This window comes from Macaca mulatta, chromosome 15 (genome assembly GCF_049350105.2).
Source record: "Macaca mulatta isolate MMU2019108-1 chromosome 15, T2T-MMU8v2.0, whole genome shotgun sequence".
Lineage (NCBI taxonomy): Eukaryota > Metazoa > Chordata > Mammalia > Primates > Cercopithecidae > Macaca > Macaca mulatta.
Genome location: NC_133420.1, coordinates 70,578,457 through 70,592,748, shown reverse-complemented (window position 1 = coordinate 70,592,748; position 14,292 = coordinate 70,578,457). Strand labels below are relative to the sequence as shown.

Genomic DNA, 14,292 nt, shown 5'->3' with positions numbered 1-14,292 from the left:
ATCTATTAAACTAAATATAGTAGATAAATGTCAATAATAAAATAAATATTTGATCTCCTAGTTCCCAAATGATTTATGAAGAAGGGTAAGAAAGAAACTTAAAATTCCTGGTTCATAAGTCAAACTATGGCTACAGTTTTGAACATATGACATTCTTTTACCATCTTATTTCCTTTCTACATCTGCATTAATAATTTCAGAAAATATACTCACTACTGTAGCTCACACGACATCTCCTATCTCTCAAAGGATTTCCTGATGAAAATAATACCTATAGCAATCAGGTGAAGCTTACTTACAATCTAAAAAATCCTTACATATACCAACTCCTCCTATCCTCACAGCAACCCTATGCCTATGAGGTAGATAATGCTATTATCCCAAATTTTCATGTTAGGAATCCAGAGCACAAGAAGTTAAATAACTTACCCAAAATCACACAGCTAGTAAGGGCAGAACTTGAATTTTGACTGAGGCAGTCCAGCTGTAAAGGCCATGCTGTTAATTATCTTTTCACTGAATTAATTGTGTGGGGGCTCTAGTAATGAAAGGTGGAAGGGCAGCATAGCCAATGTTCACATGCGTCACTTATGAGCTGGATTCTTCTCTGTTAGACTAAGTATGTGTGTCATGTTCAAAAGTAATTTAAAGGCTTCATTTCCCACTAAATTAGAGGACACAGTTTCCTTTATATGTGTTTCCATGATTTTATCCCGCCTGTTACCTTTTATGCAGCTTATTGAATTTACTGTAGGTGAGCTGTATACCCATTGAGCTCTCAGGACATTTTACCTTCCCCAATCTCTAATGCAAAAACAAACAAACAAGCAAACAAAGAAAGCATTCCTATTACAGTACAGAACAAGAAAACATTTCAATTTGTCATAATTGTTTTGACAGTGAACACAGTTTTTCATAACTGGCAGGCTTAGCTCAGGCCAAACCCTATTGTAAAAGATGTCATTGAATCCTCACAAAAACTTATTATATTCATTCCAATTTTGCTTCATTAAGTGATAAATATACAAAAGTGTTTAACTTCATTAAATGTCAAATGAAACTTTTAATTGATACATAAATATTTGCAGAATTTTTAAAATGTTAATATTAAGATTGTACTTACTTATAATTGAGATTGTAAGTAAGCTTCACCTGATTGCTATAGGTATTATCTTTGCCAGTTTGGGCAAAGAAGGAGAAAAATAGGTACTCATATGCATTCTTGGCATAAATATATATTTATACAGTCTTTTTATAGGACAATTTGTCAATAACTATTAACTTTTAAAGAGGTTGTTACACACAATTTCACTTCAGAAAATGTATCTTAAAAAAAAAAACAAAAACATGAACATAAATGCCTTGATAAATGGGTAGTAAATAGATGTTAGACAAACAATGAAGTGATAAAAAGATACACATTTTCAAGGACTTGTAAATAGCGATTTTTGGAAAATAGCTTACACGCCTGTCAATAAGTGGGCAGTTAAATAGACTATGGCACTTTCATACAAGAAAATACCATAAAGCTGCCAATATTGCTGAATGAACACAGCAAATTGAAGAACAATATGTGGAGTATAAAAAGCATTTCTGTAAAAAAAAAAGAAGAATGAGAGGATATTACTTTTAAAAAATATATAGTTCTGAATCATTTGCTTTTTTTGCAATTAAAAACAAAGATAAAAGCATAACTTCCCCAATTGATAATTTTTAAAATGGTATTTACTTTGGTTTGATGCATGTACTACTTGATTAATTTTAATAAAAATGGATCTACGTTCTTTACATTGATGTTTCTTTATGCTATGCATATTGTGATTTCCTAAAAACAACTTGATAAAAAATAATAGGGAGAAACATTTTTCTTACTTTTTCCCCTCAATTGTGAACCTGTTGCTCTCATTATCTGTGCCTAACAGAAATCACTGAAATCCTTTCAATGTCAGCCTCTTTCTCTTTAGTGGTTAGTTCTTTCCAAAGCTATCCTAAGCTACAAGAATCTTTTCTTCTGTTGTCAGTTGGCTATTAAAACACTACTTTGACACCAAACAACTTGTAACAAATACACCAAGATTGTTGACTACCCATTTCCCATGATTTGGGTTCACTTTTTAAGGACAGACTTCTTTACAGCTTGCAGTAATTGGTAGCACGAGAATGACTGCTCTTGTGCTGTGCTTCCATTATACCAAAAATTTGAAGTCACACAGAAATAAGATTTGTAAAAGGATAAGCAAATTTACTAATGTGGAAGGGCTTTAAGTTGACTTACTCTTTTGTTCACAAATGAATGAATGGATTCATTTTTGACTATCTAATGAAAATCAGGAAAATTTTGGGTAATACTACCAAAGTGAAGCTTATTTCCAATACACTTAAACTCTAGTAGAAAAGTAAGTCAAATTAATAAAGACTCATCATATTAAGATAGGAGGATTAAGAATCCATGCATAGTCAGAGATGAAGTATGATTAGAAGTTCAGATTAGGGAAAGGTTATTGTATACAAGGGGGCTTCCAACATGTTAGATGGGTAGTAGGAAGCCAGAAATCATTAATGTCAAATAAGAAAGCTATTTAATTAATTATATTTCTGGCTTTATTAAAAACGAATTTAGATGAGCTAAGGAAGTTAGATTTTGTCCTGTCAAAAACAATATACATTTTGTGCTATAAAAGTGACATGATCTAAATTTTCATTCCTTGGCACAGCTATTTTGCTTCTATAATTCCTTTAGCTAGGTGTCCCCGAGTTTGTTTATTTATTTATCAGGAGAATCCAAAAAGTAATCCACATAATCTTTATACTTAATCTTCTGGGATGTAGAAGTGGGGTATCATATTATTTGAAAATTTTATGAACTGTATGTTATTTTTGTCTATTCAAGTAGGCTTTTATTCCTTGACTGATTAGAACTCCATAGGAACTCACAAGGCAACTAGAGTGGAAATTCAATTTAAAACCAGAGACCTTGATATAAGATAATGATCCCTAGCTCTGCCCTCATTTCCTCTTCTTCCTGGTGTTCTGTCTAGACCTGCTTCCTATTTATTCACTTTGTCACAACACCCTAGCATTTCTGGCCAGCAAACCTTCTGGATTTGGAACAGGTTAGGTAATTTCATTGAATATAACTTCTGAAAATGGAATTTCACTTTACAGAATAAAAACCTACTATATATATTTTTAAAACCCACTATAAAAATTGTTTTACCTAGTGCTTAGAAAATGTTTTCAAGTTGTACTATGATGAATCATAGTTTTAAGAGTTATTAAAATTATGGTACCACCTCCTTCCAAACCATAGTTTATTTCATATCTAAAAGTCTTGTTTAAAAAACAAAGGTGCTATTTAAAAAAAAAAAAATCACTGTGAAATACATTTGTCCATATTTAACTGAAGTAGAAATATTAATAAGGAAAATCAGGGGAACATATCTAATATAAGATAGGTTAAGGAATCACATTTCATCCTCATTGTAACTCCTGCTATGATTTTTGTTAAATGGAATTCACATTATCAAGTGAACTGTAAAAGCTAATCAGCTCAAAAAACCCCAGGGCGCTTCTTATTGCTCCAATACTTTATAATGTTTCCCTGGCTTTAGATAAAAAATAATATTTTGTTTTGCAAAGAAGCATACAGCATTTTGTCTCGATGAATTTTATAACTTGGCTTTAATCGCCTAAACAAAGCACATGTAAAATTTAGATGCAAAATTTTGTCAAAATCAGGTAAGTCTTTATTGATTGAATCACTTCCAAATATTGGTAATTAGTGAAATTTCAATGTAAAACTGGTTCTATATATGAACTTCTTAGACTCAGAAAGACACCTCATAAGCTGATACTGGCAATCCCAAGAAGACACTACATACACAACCAATGTGCACATATTCCTGAAGGTTAAATTTCAGGGTGATCTGAGATTATGGACATAGGCTTTGGTTTTTCATGCGTTTTACTTACCTGATAAAAATTTGCTCAATGGTATTTCCACCATGGCTTTTTTTATTTCCAATATAAATACACTTATAACAAGCCATTCATATTATCATAAGCTATTTGCACAGGTCCTTTATATATCCTTCTGAGTTAGAATCCTATTATTCAAAAAAATTATCATATTTTTTCTTTAATTTTTTTAAATTATACTTTAAGTTCTAGGGTACATGTGCATAACGTGCAGGTTTGTTACATATGTATACATGTGCCATGTTGGTGTGCTGCACCCATTAACTCATCATTTACATTAGTTATATCTCCTAATGCTATCCCTCCCTCCCACCCCGACCCCTGGTGTGTGATGTTCCCCTTCCTGTGTCCAAGTGTTCTCATGTTCAATTCCCACCTATGAGTGAGAACATTGGTGTTTGGTTTTTTGTCCTTGCAATAGTTTGCTGAGAATGATGGTTTTCAATGGAACTAGATATACCAAAAACTCATGTTGTATCAATGTTTAATATTATTTAGACTATTCTTCATTCAGTAATATCTCCAAAAGTCTGATTTCAGTTCCCTTGGAGTTGTGTTTTGGCAACTGTTTTAAATCATCTAGCACAAAATGGCACGTTTTGTCAATTTCTAGGTATGAATACTTTGGAACATAATGAAATTCTATAGATAAAATTACTGACTAACTCTACAACATGCTCTACTGTGTGTGTTTTTTTTAGGAGTTTATTGTTTAGAGCACTTTTAGGTTAGTTTCACAATAACATTGAACAGAAAGTACAGAGAGTTCTCACATACCCCTTGTCCCCCACATACAATCTTCTCCAATATCAACATCTCCCACAGGCCAGGTTAGACTACTGGCTCATACCAGTAATCTAAACACTTTGGGAGTCCAAGACTGGAGGACTGCTTGAGGTCCAGAGTTCAAGACCAACTTGGGCAACATCATGAGACTCTAGCTCTACAAAAAATTTAAAAACTAGCTAGATGTGGTGGTGTGCACCTGTAGTCCTAGGTTCTTGGGAGGCTGAGGTGAGAGGTTCACTGAAGCCCAGAAGTTTGAGGCTGTAGTGAGCTATGATGATACCACTGCACTATAGCCTGGGCAAGAGAATGAGACCCTACCTCAAAAACAAAACCAAAGAAAACAACAAAAACACCAACGTGGTACATTTAACATTAATGTTAACTCTTAGTGTTACATTTTCTGTTGGTGTTGACAATGTATAATGACATTTATCCACTATTATCATATGGACTGTATTTTTTTTTTTTTTTTTTGCCCTAAAAATCTTCCATACCCCACCTGTTACAGGAAGTCAGGGAACCTGAATGGAGGAACCGGCTGAAGCCACAGCAGAGGAAGATAAATTGTGACGATTACATGGACATTTTTTTTTTTTTGAAGCTTTTGGAGCTAGAATTTCTTTCACAGGTTCGTTTTTTTTTTTTTTTTAAATTTATTTATTATTATTATACTTTAAGTTGTAGGGTACATGTGCATAACGTGCAGGTTTGTTACATATGTATACTTGTGCCATGTTGCTGTGCTGCACCCATCAACTCGTCATTTACATCAGGTATAACTCCCAATGCAATCCCTCCCCCCTACCCCCTCCCCATGATAGGCCCCTGTGTGTGATGTTCCCCTTCCTGAGTCCGAGTGATCTCATTGTTCAGTTCCCACCTATGAGTGAGAACATGCGGTGTTTGGTTTTCTGTTCTTGTGATAGTTTGCTAAGAATGATGGATTCCAGCTGCATCCAAGTCCCTACAAAGGACTCAAACTCATCCTTTTTTATGGCTGCATAGTATTCCATGGTGTATATGTGCCACATTTTCTTAATCCAATCTGTCACTGATGGACATTTGGGTTGATTCCAAGTCTTTGCTATTGTGAATAGTGCTGCAATAAACATACGTGTGTATGTGTCTTTATAGCAGCATAATTTATAATCCTTTGGGTATATACCCAGTAATGGGATGGCTGGGTCATATGGTACATCTAGTTCTAGATCCTTGAGGAATCGCCATACTGTTTTCCATAATGGTTGAACTAGTTTACAATCCCACCAACAGTGTAAAAGTGTTCCTATTTCTCCACATCCTCTCCAGCACCTGTTGTTTCCTGACTTTTTAATGATTGCCATTCTAACTGGTGTGAGATGGTATCTCATTGTGGTTTTGATTGGCATTTCTCTGATGGCCAGTGATGATGAGCATTTTTTCATGTGTCTGTTGGCTGTATGAATGTCTTCTTTTGAGAAATGTCTGCTCATATCGTTTGCCCACTTTTGATGGGGTTGTTTGTTTTTTTCTTGTAAATTTGTTTGAGTTCTTTGTAGGTTCTGGATATTAGCCCTTTGTCAGATGAGTAGATTGCAAAAATTTTCTCCCATTCTGTAGGTTGCCTGTTCACTCTGATGGTAGTTTCTTTTGCTGTGCAGAAGCTCTTTAGTTTAATGAGATCCCATTTGTCAATTTTGGCTTTTGCTGCTGTTGCTTTTGGTGTTTTAGACATGAAGTCTTTGCCCATGCCTATGTCCTGAATGGTACTACCTAGGTTTTCCTCTAGGATTTTTATGGTATTAGGTCTAACATTTAAGTCTCTAATCCATCTTGAATTAATTTTCGTATAAGGAGTAAGGAAAGGATCCAGTTTCAGCTTTCTACTTATGGCTAGCCAATTTTCCCAGCACCATTTATTAAAGAGGGAATCCTTTCCCCATTTCTTGTTTCTCTCAGGTTTGTCAAAGATCAAATGGCTGTAGATGTGTGGTATTATTTCTGAGGACTCTGTTCTGTTCCATTGGTCTATATCTCTGTTTTGGTACCAGTGCCATGCTGTTTTGGTTACTGTAGCCTTGTAGTATAGTTTGAAGTCAGGTAGCGTGATGCCTCCCGCTTTGTTCTTTTGACTTAGGATTGTCTTGGAGATGTGGGCTCTTTTTTGGTTCCATAGGAACTTTAAAGCAGTTTTTTCCAATTCTGTGAAGAAACTCATTGGTAGCTTGATGGGGATGGCATTGAATCTATAAATAACCTTGGGCAGTATGGCCATTTTCACGATATTGATTCTTCCTATCCATGAGCATGGTATGTTCTTCCATTTGTTTGTGTCCTCTTTGATTTCACTGAGCAGTGGTTTGTAGTTCTCCTTGAAGAGGTCCTTTACATCCCTTGTAAGTTGGATTCCTAGGTATTTTATTCTCTTTGAAGCAATTGTGAATGGAAGTTCATTCCTGATTTGGCTCTCTGTTTGTCTGTTACTGGTGTATAAGAATGCCTGTGATTTTTGCACATTAATTTTGTATCCTGAGACTTTGCTGAAGTTGCTTATCAGCTTAAGAAGATTTTGGGCTGAGACAATGGGGTTTTCTAAATATACAATCATGTCATGTGCAAACAGGGACAATTTGACTTCTTCTTTTCCTAACTGAATACCCTTTCTTTCTTTCTCTTGCCTGATTGCCCTAGCCAGAACTTCCAACATTATGTTGAATAGGAGTGGCGAGAGAGGGCATCCCTGTCTTGTGCCAGTTTTCAAAGGGAATTTTTCCAGTTTTTGCCCATTCAGTATGATATTGGCTGTGGGTTTGTCATAAATAGCTCTTATTATTTTGAGGTACGTTCCATCAATACCGAATTTATTGAGCGTTTTTAGCATGAAGGGCTGTTGAATTTTGTCAAAAGCCTTTTCTGCATCAATTGAGATAATCATGTGGTTCTTGTCTTTGGTTCTGTTTATATGCTGGATTATGTTTATTGATTTGCGAATGTTGAACCAGCCTTGCATCCCAGGGATGAAGCCCACTTGATCATGGTGGATAAGCTTTTTGATGTGTTGCTGAATCCGGTTTGCCAGTATTTTATTGAGGATTTTTGCATCGATGTTCATCAGGGATATTGGTCTAAAATTCTCTTTTTTTGTTGTGTCTCTGCCAGGCTTTGGTATCAGGATGATGTTGGCCTTATAAAATGAGTTAGGGAGGATTCCCTCTTTTTCTATTGATTGGAATAGTTTCAGAAGGAATGGTCCCAACTCCTCCTTGTACCTCTGGTAGAATTCAGCTGTGAATCCATCTGGTCCTGGACTTTTTTTTGGTTGGTAGGCTATTAATTGTTGCCTCAATTTCAGAGCCTGCTATTGGTCTATTCAGGGATTCAACTTCTTCCTGGTTTAGTCTTGGAAGAGTGTAAGTGTCCAGGAAATTATCCATTTCTTCTAGATTTTCCAGTTTATTTGCATAGCGGTGTTTATAGTATTCTCTGATGGTAGTTTGTATTTCTGTGGGGTCGGTGGTGATATCCCCTTTATCATTTTTAATTGCGTCGATTTGATTCTTCTCTCTTTTATTCTTTATTAGTCTGGCTATTGGTTTGTCAATTTTGTTGATCTTTTCAAAAAACCAACTCCTGGATTCATTGATTTTTTGGAGGGTTTCCTGTGTCTCTCTCTCCTTCAGTTCTGCTCTGATCTTAGTTATTTCTTGCCTTCTGCTAGCTTTCGAATGTGTTTGCTCTTGCTTCTCTAGTTCTTTTAATTGCGATGTTAGAGTGTCAATTTTAGATCTTTCCTGCTTTCTCTTGTGGGCATTTAGTGCTATAAATTTCCCTATACACACTGCTTTAAATGTGTCCCAGAGATTCTGGTATGTTGTATCTTTGTTCTCATTGGTTTCAAAGAACATCTTTATTTCTGCCTTCATTTCGTTATGTACCCAGTAGTCATTCAGGAGCAGGTTGTTCAGTTTCCATGTAGTTGAGTGGTTTTGATTGAGTTTCTTAGTCCTGAGTTCTAGTTTGATTGCACTGTGGTCTGAGAGACAGTTTGTTATAATTTCTGTTCTTGTACATTTGCTGAGGAGTGCTTTACTTACAATTACGTGGTCAATTTTGGAGTAAGTATGATGTGGTGCTGAGAAGAATGTATATTCTGTTGATTTGGGGTGGAGAGTTCTATAGATGTCTATTAGGTCTGCTTGCTGCAGAGATGAGTTCAATTCCTGGATATCCTTGTTAACTTTCTGTCTCGTTGATCTGTCTAATGTTGACAGTGGAGTGTTGAAGTCTCCCATTATTATTGTATGGGAGTCTAAGTCTCTTTGTAAGTCTCTAAGGACTTGCTTGATGAATCTGGGTGCTCCTGTATTGGGTGCATATATATTTAGGATAGTTAGCTCTTCCTGTTGAATTGATCCCTTTACCATTATGTAATGGCCTTCTTTGTCTCTTTTGATCTTTGATGGTTTAAAGTCTGTTTTATCAGAGACTAGTATTGCAACCCCTGCTTTTCTTTGTTCTCCATTTGCTTGGTAAATCTTCCTCCATCCCTTTATTTTGAGCCTATGTATGTCTCTGCGTGTGAGATGGGTCTCCTGAATACAGCAGACTGATGGGTCTTGACTCTTTATCCAGTTTGCCAGTCTGTGTCTTTTAATTGGAACATTTAGTCCATTTATATTTAAGGTTAATATTGTTATGTGTGAACTTGATCCTGCCATTATGATATTAACTGGTTATTTTGCTCGTTAGTTGATGCAGTTTCTTCCTAGCCTCGATGGTCTTTACATTTTGGCATGTTTTTGCAATGGCTGGTACCGGTTGTTCCTTTCCATGTTTAGTGCTTTCTTCAGGGTCTCTTGTAAGGCAGGCCTAGTGGTGACAAAATCTCTAAGCATTTGCTTATCTGTAAAGGATTTTATTTCTCCTTCACTTATGAAACTTAGTTTGGCTGGATATGAAATTCTGGGTTTAAAATTCTTTTCTTTAAGAATGTTGAATATTGGCCCCCACTCTCTTCTGGCTTGGAGAGTTTCTGCCGAGAGATCTGCTGTTAGTCTGATGGGCTTCCCTTTGTGGGTAACCCGACCTTTCTCTCTGGCTGCCCTTAAGATTTTTTCCTTCATTTCAACTTTGGTGAATCTGGCAATTATGTGTCTTGGAGTTGCTCTTCTCGAGGAGTATCTTTGTGGCATTCTCTGTATTTCCTGGATTTGAATGTTGGCCTGCCCTACTAGGTTGAGGAAGTTCTCCTGGATGATATCTTGAAGAGTGTTTTCCAACTTGGTTCCATTTTCCCCCTCACTTTCAGGCACCCCAATCAGACGTAGATTTGGTCTTTTTACATAATCCCATACTTCTTGCAGGCTTTGTTCATTTCTTTTTCTTCTTTTTTCTTTTGGTTTCTCTTCTCGCTTCATTTCATTCATTTGATCCTCAATCGCTGATACTCTTTCTTCCAGTTGATCGAGTCGGTTACTGAAGCTTGTGCATTTGTCACGTATTTCTCGTGTCATGGTTTTCATCTCTTTCATTTCGTTTATGAGCTTCTCTGCATTAATTACTCTAGCCATCAATTCTTCCACTTTTTTTTCAAGATTTTTAGTTTCTTTGCGCTGGGTACGTAATTCCTCCTTTAGCTCTGAGAAATTTGATGGACTGAAGCCTTCTTCTCTCATCTCATCAAAGTCATTCTCCGTTCAGTTTTGATCCGTTGCTGGCGATGAGCTGCGCTCCTTTGCCGGGGGAGATGCGCTCTTATTTTTTGAATTTCCAGCTTTTCTGCCCTGCTTTTTCCCCATCTTTGTGGTTTTATCTGCCTCTGGTCTTTGATGATGGTGATGTACTGATGGGGTTTTGGTGTAGGTGTCCTTCCTGTTTGATAGTTTTCCTTCTAACAGTCAGGACCCTCAGCTGTAGGTCTGTTGGACATTGCTTGAGGTCCACTCCAGACCCTGTTTGCCTGGGTATCAGCAACAGAGGCTGCAGAAGATAGAATATTTCTGAACAGCGAGTGTACCTGCCTGATTCTTGCTTTGGAAGCTTCCTCTCAGGGGTGTACTCCACCCTGTGAGGTGTGGGGTGTCAGACTGCCCCTAGTGGGGGATGTCTCCCAGTTAGGCTACTCAGGGGTCAGGGACCCACTTGAGCAGGGAGTCTGTCCCTTCTCAGATCTCAACCTCCGTGTTGGGAGATCCACTGCTCTCTTCAAAGCTGTCAGACAGAGTCGTTTGCGTCTGCAGAGGTGTGTGCTGCGTTTGTTTAGTTTACTGTGCCCTGTCCCCAGAGGTGGAGTCTACAGAGACAGGCAGGTTTCCTTGAGCTGCTGTGAGCTCCACCCAGTTCGAGCTTCCCAGCAGCTTTGTTTACCTACTTAAGCCTCAGCAATGGCGGGTGCCCCTCCCCCAGCCTCGCTGCTGCCTTGCCAGTAGATCACAGACTGCTTCGCTAGCAATGAGGGAGGCTCCGTGGGTGTGGGACCCTCCCGGCCAGGTGTGGGATATTATCTCCTGGTGTGCCTGTTTGCTTAAAGCGCAGTATTGGGGTGGGAGTTACCCGATTTTCCAGGTGTTGTGTGTCTCAGTTCCCCTGGCTAGGAAAAGGGACTCCCTTCCCCCTTGCGCTTCCCAGGTGAGGCAATGCCTCGCCCTGCTTCAGCTCTCGCTGGTCGGGCTGCAGCAGCTGACCAGTACCGATCGTCTGGCACTCCCCAGTGAGATGAACCCAGTACCTCAGTTGAAAATGCAGAAATCACCGGTCTTCTGTGTCGCTCGTGCTGGGAGTTGGAGACTGGAGCTACTCCTATTTGGCTATCTTGCTCCATCCCCCTACAAGGACATTTATTACTTTCCTAATAATACACTTATAATTTCTTATGCATGTTTTACTTTAATCTCTTAATCCTGTTGTCTTTGTAAGCTGAGGATTTACACACCTCAAGATCACTGTGATGATTGTGTTAACTGTACAAATTTATTGTTAAACGTGTGTTTGAAAAATATGAAATCAGTGCACCTTGAAAAAGAAAAGAATAACAGGGACTTTCAGGGAACAACGGAAGACAATCATAAGGTCTGACTGCCTGAGGGGTCAGGCAAAATAGAACCATATTTTTCCTCTTGCAGAGAGCCTATAAACAGACATGCAAGTAGGGAGTATATTGCTAAATTATTTTCCTAGCAAGGAATATTAAGACCCTGGGAAAGGAATTGCATTCCTGGGGGGAGGTTTATAAACGGCTGCTCTAGAAGTGTCTCTCTTATGGGGTTGAGATAAGGACTGAGATACGCCCTGGTCTCCTGCAGTACCCTCAGGCTTACTAGGATTGGGAAACCCCAGCCTGATAGAGGTCAGACCGGTTCTGTGCTCTTGAACCCTGTTTTCTGTTAAGATGTTTATCAAGACAATATGTGCACCGCTGAACATAGACCCTTATCAGTAGTTTCTGATTTTGCCCTGGTTCTCTTTCCTCAGAAGCATGGGATCTTTGTTCTCCTTTTTGCCCTTTGTAGCATGTGTTCTTTGTGACCTACTCCCTGTTCTTACACACCCTCCCTTTTTGAAATCCTTAATAAAAACCTGCTGGTTTTGTGGTTCAGGTGGGCATCACAGTCCTACCAGTATGTGATTTTCATTGTTTTGTATTTTGTGTTTAGACCTATGCTCCATTTTTAATTTTTGTGAGCCTATAAGTTCTGTGTCTAAATTCATATTTTTTTGCCTGTCGATATCCAGTTGTTCCAGCACCATTTGATGAAAAGACTATTTTTTCTCCATTCTATTGTCTTTGCTCCTTAGTAAGAGATCAGTAGGCAATATTTATGTGGAACTATTTCTGTGCTCTCTATTCTGTTCCATTGATCTGTCTATTCTTGCTTCAATACCACACTGTTTTGGTTACTGTATATTTATCACAAGTTGGTTAATGTCAGTCCTCTGACCTTGTCTTTTCTTTCAATATTGTGTTAGCTATTCTGGGTCTTTTGCTTTTCCATAAACAATTTAAAATGAATTTTTTAATATCAACTAAATAACATGTTGGGATTTGACTGGGATTGCATCAAATCTATAAATCAAGTTGAAAAAAACTGTAATATTGAGTCATCCTATTCATAAACACAGATTATCTCTCCATTTAGTGCTTCTTTGATTTCTTTAATCAGTTTAATAATTTTCCTCATATACCTCTTATACATATTTTGTTAGATATAAACCTAAATGTTTCATTTTGGGGGTACTAGTGTAAGCAGTACCGTGTTTTTAAATTAAAATTCGCTTCTTTATTGCTGATATATGTGAAAGTGATTAACTTTTGTATCCGAGAACCTTGGTATAAACACTTACGAGTTCCAGGGCTTTGTTGCTGTTGATACTTTCAGATTTTCTACATAGGAAATCACATCATCTGCAAAGAAAAATAGTTTTATTTCTTACTTCACAATTTGTATACCTTTTATTTATTTCTCATCTTGTTGTATTAGCTAGGATATCAAGTCCTGCTATGTTGAAAAGGAGAAGTGAGTGGGAATATCCTTCCCTTGTTTCTGATCTTAGCTGGAAAGCTTCTAGTTTCTCACTATTAAATATGAAGTTAACTTTAGAATTATTTTTGTAGATATTCTTTACCAAGTAGAAGTTTCCCTCTATTCTTAGTTTATTGAGTGTTTTATCATAAATGGTGTTGGATTTATGTTAAATGATCTTCCTGTATCTATTGATACAATCAAGTGGTTTTTCTGCTTTGGCTTTTTGATGTGAGGGTAACATCAATAGATTTTTCAAATCTATTACCTGGAATAAATCCCACTTGCATACCTGAAATAAATTCCACTTGGTTGTGTTGTGTAATTCTTTTGATAAATTCCTGTATTCAATTTGCTACTATTTGTTGAGGATTTTTGCATTTATCTTCATGAGAGACATTTATGTCTACTTTGATTTTCTTGTAATTGTCTTTGCCTGGTTTTGGTATTAAGTTAATGCTGTCCTCATAGAATGAGTTAGAAAGTATTTCCTTCACTTTTATTTTCTGGAAGAGATGACAGAACATTTGCAATAACTCTTCATTAAATGTTTGGTAGAATTTACCAGTGAACCTGCCTTGCCTATTTCTTTCCATTTTGGATGACTGTTAACTACTGATTCAATTTCATATATATAGGCTTACTTCTTCTTGTGTAAACTTTGACAAATTGCACTATTTTATCTCAGTTTTCAAGAAATTTGGCCATTTCATCTAGGTTTTCTAATTTGTGGGCACATAGTTATTAATAGTCTTCCTTTATCAACCTTTTGATGTCTAAGGCATCTGCAGTTAGGTTACCTCTTTCATTTTTGATATAACTAATTTTTTGTATATATATATTTTTTTCTTAGCCTGGCTATAGGCTATCAATGTTTTCCATCTTTGAAAAACCTATGTTTTTGTCTCATAACTTTTCTATATTGATTTCCTGTTTTCAATTTTACTGATTTCTGCTCCATTTTTTGTTTCTTTACTTCTGCTTACTTTGCATTTAATTGCTCTTCTTTCTTATAATTTTCTAAGGT

The 14,292-nt window shown here is 37.0% G+C and overlaps 1 protein-coding gene across 1 annotated transcript in view; it reads right to left on the bottom strand.

Moving 5' to 3' along the window:
- LINGO2 (leucine rich repeat and Ig domain containing 2) overlaps window positions 1-13,148 on the bottom strand; it is a 743,357-nt gene extending 730,209 nt beyond the window's left edge. The window contains exon 1 of the mRNA XM_015117575.3: window positions 13,087-13,148. The gene's annotated coding sequence lies outside the window, so the exon portion shown is untranslated. The remainder of the gene's footprint in view (window positions 1-13,086) is intronic.
- Between the last annotated feature and the right edge of the window lie 1,144 nt (window positions 13,149-14,292).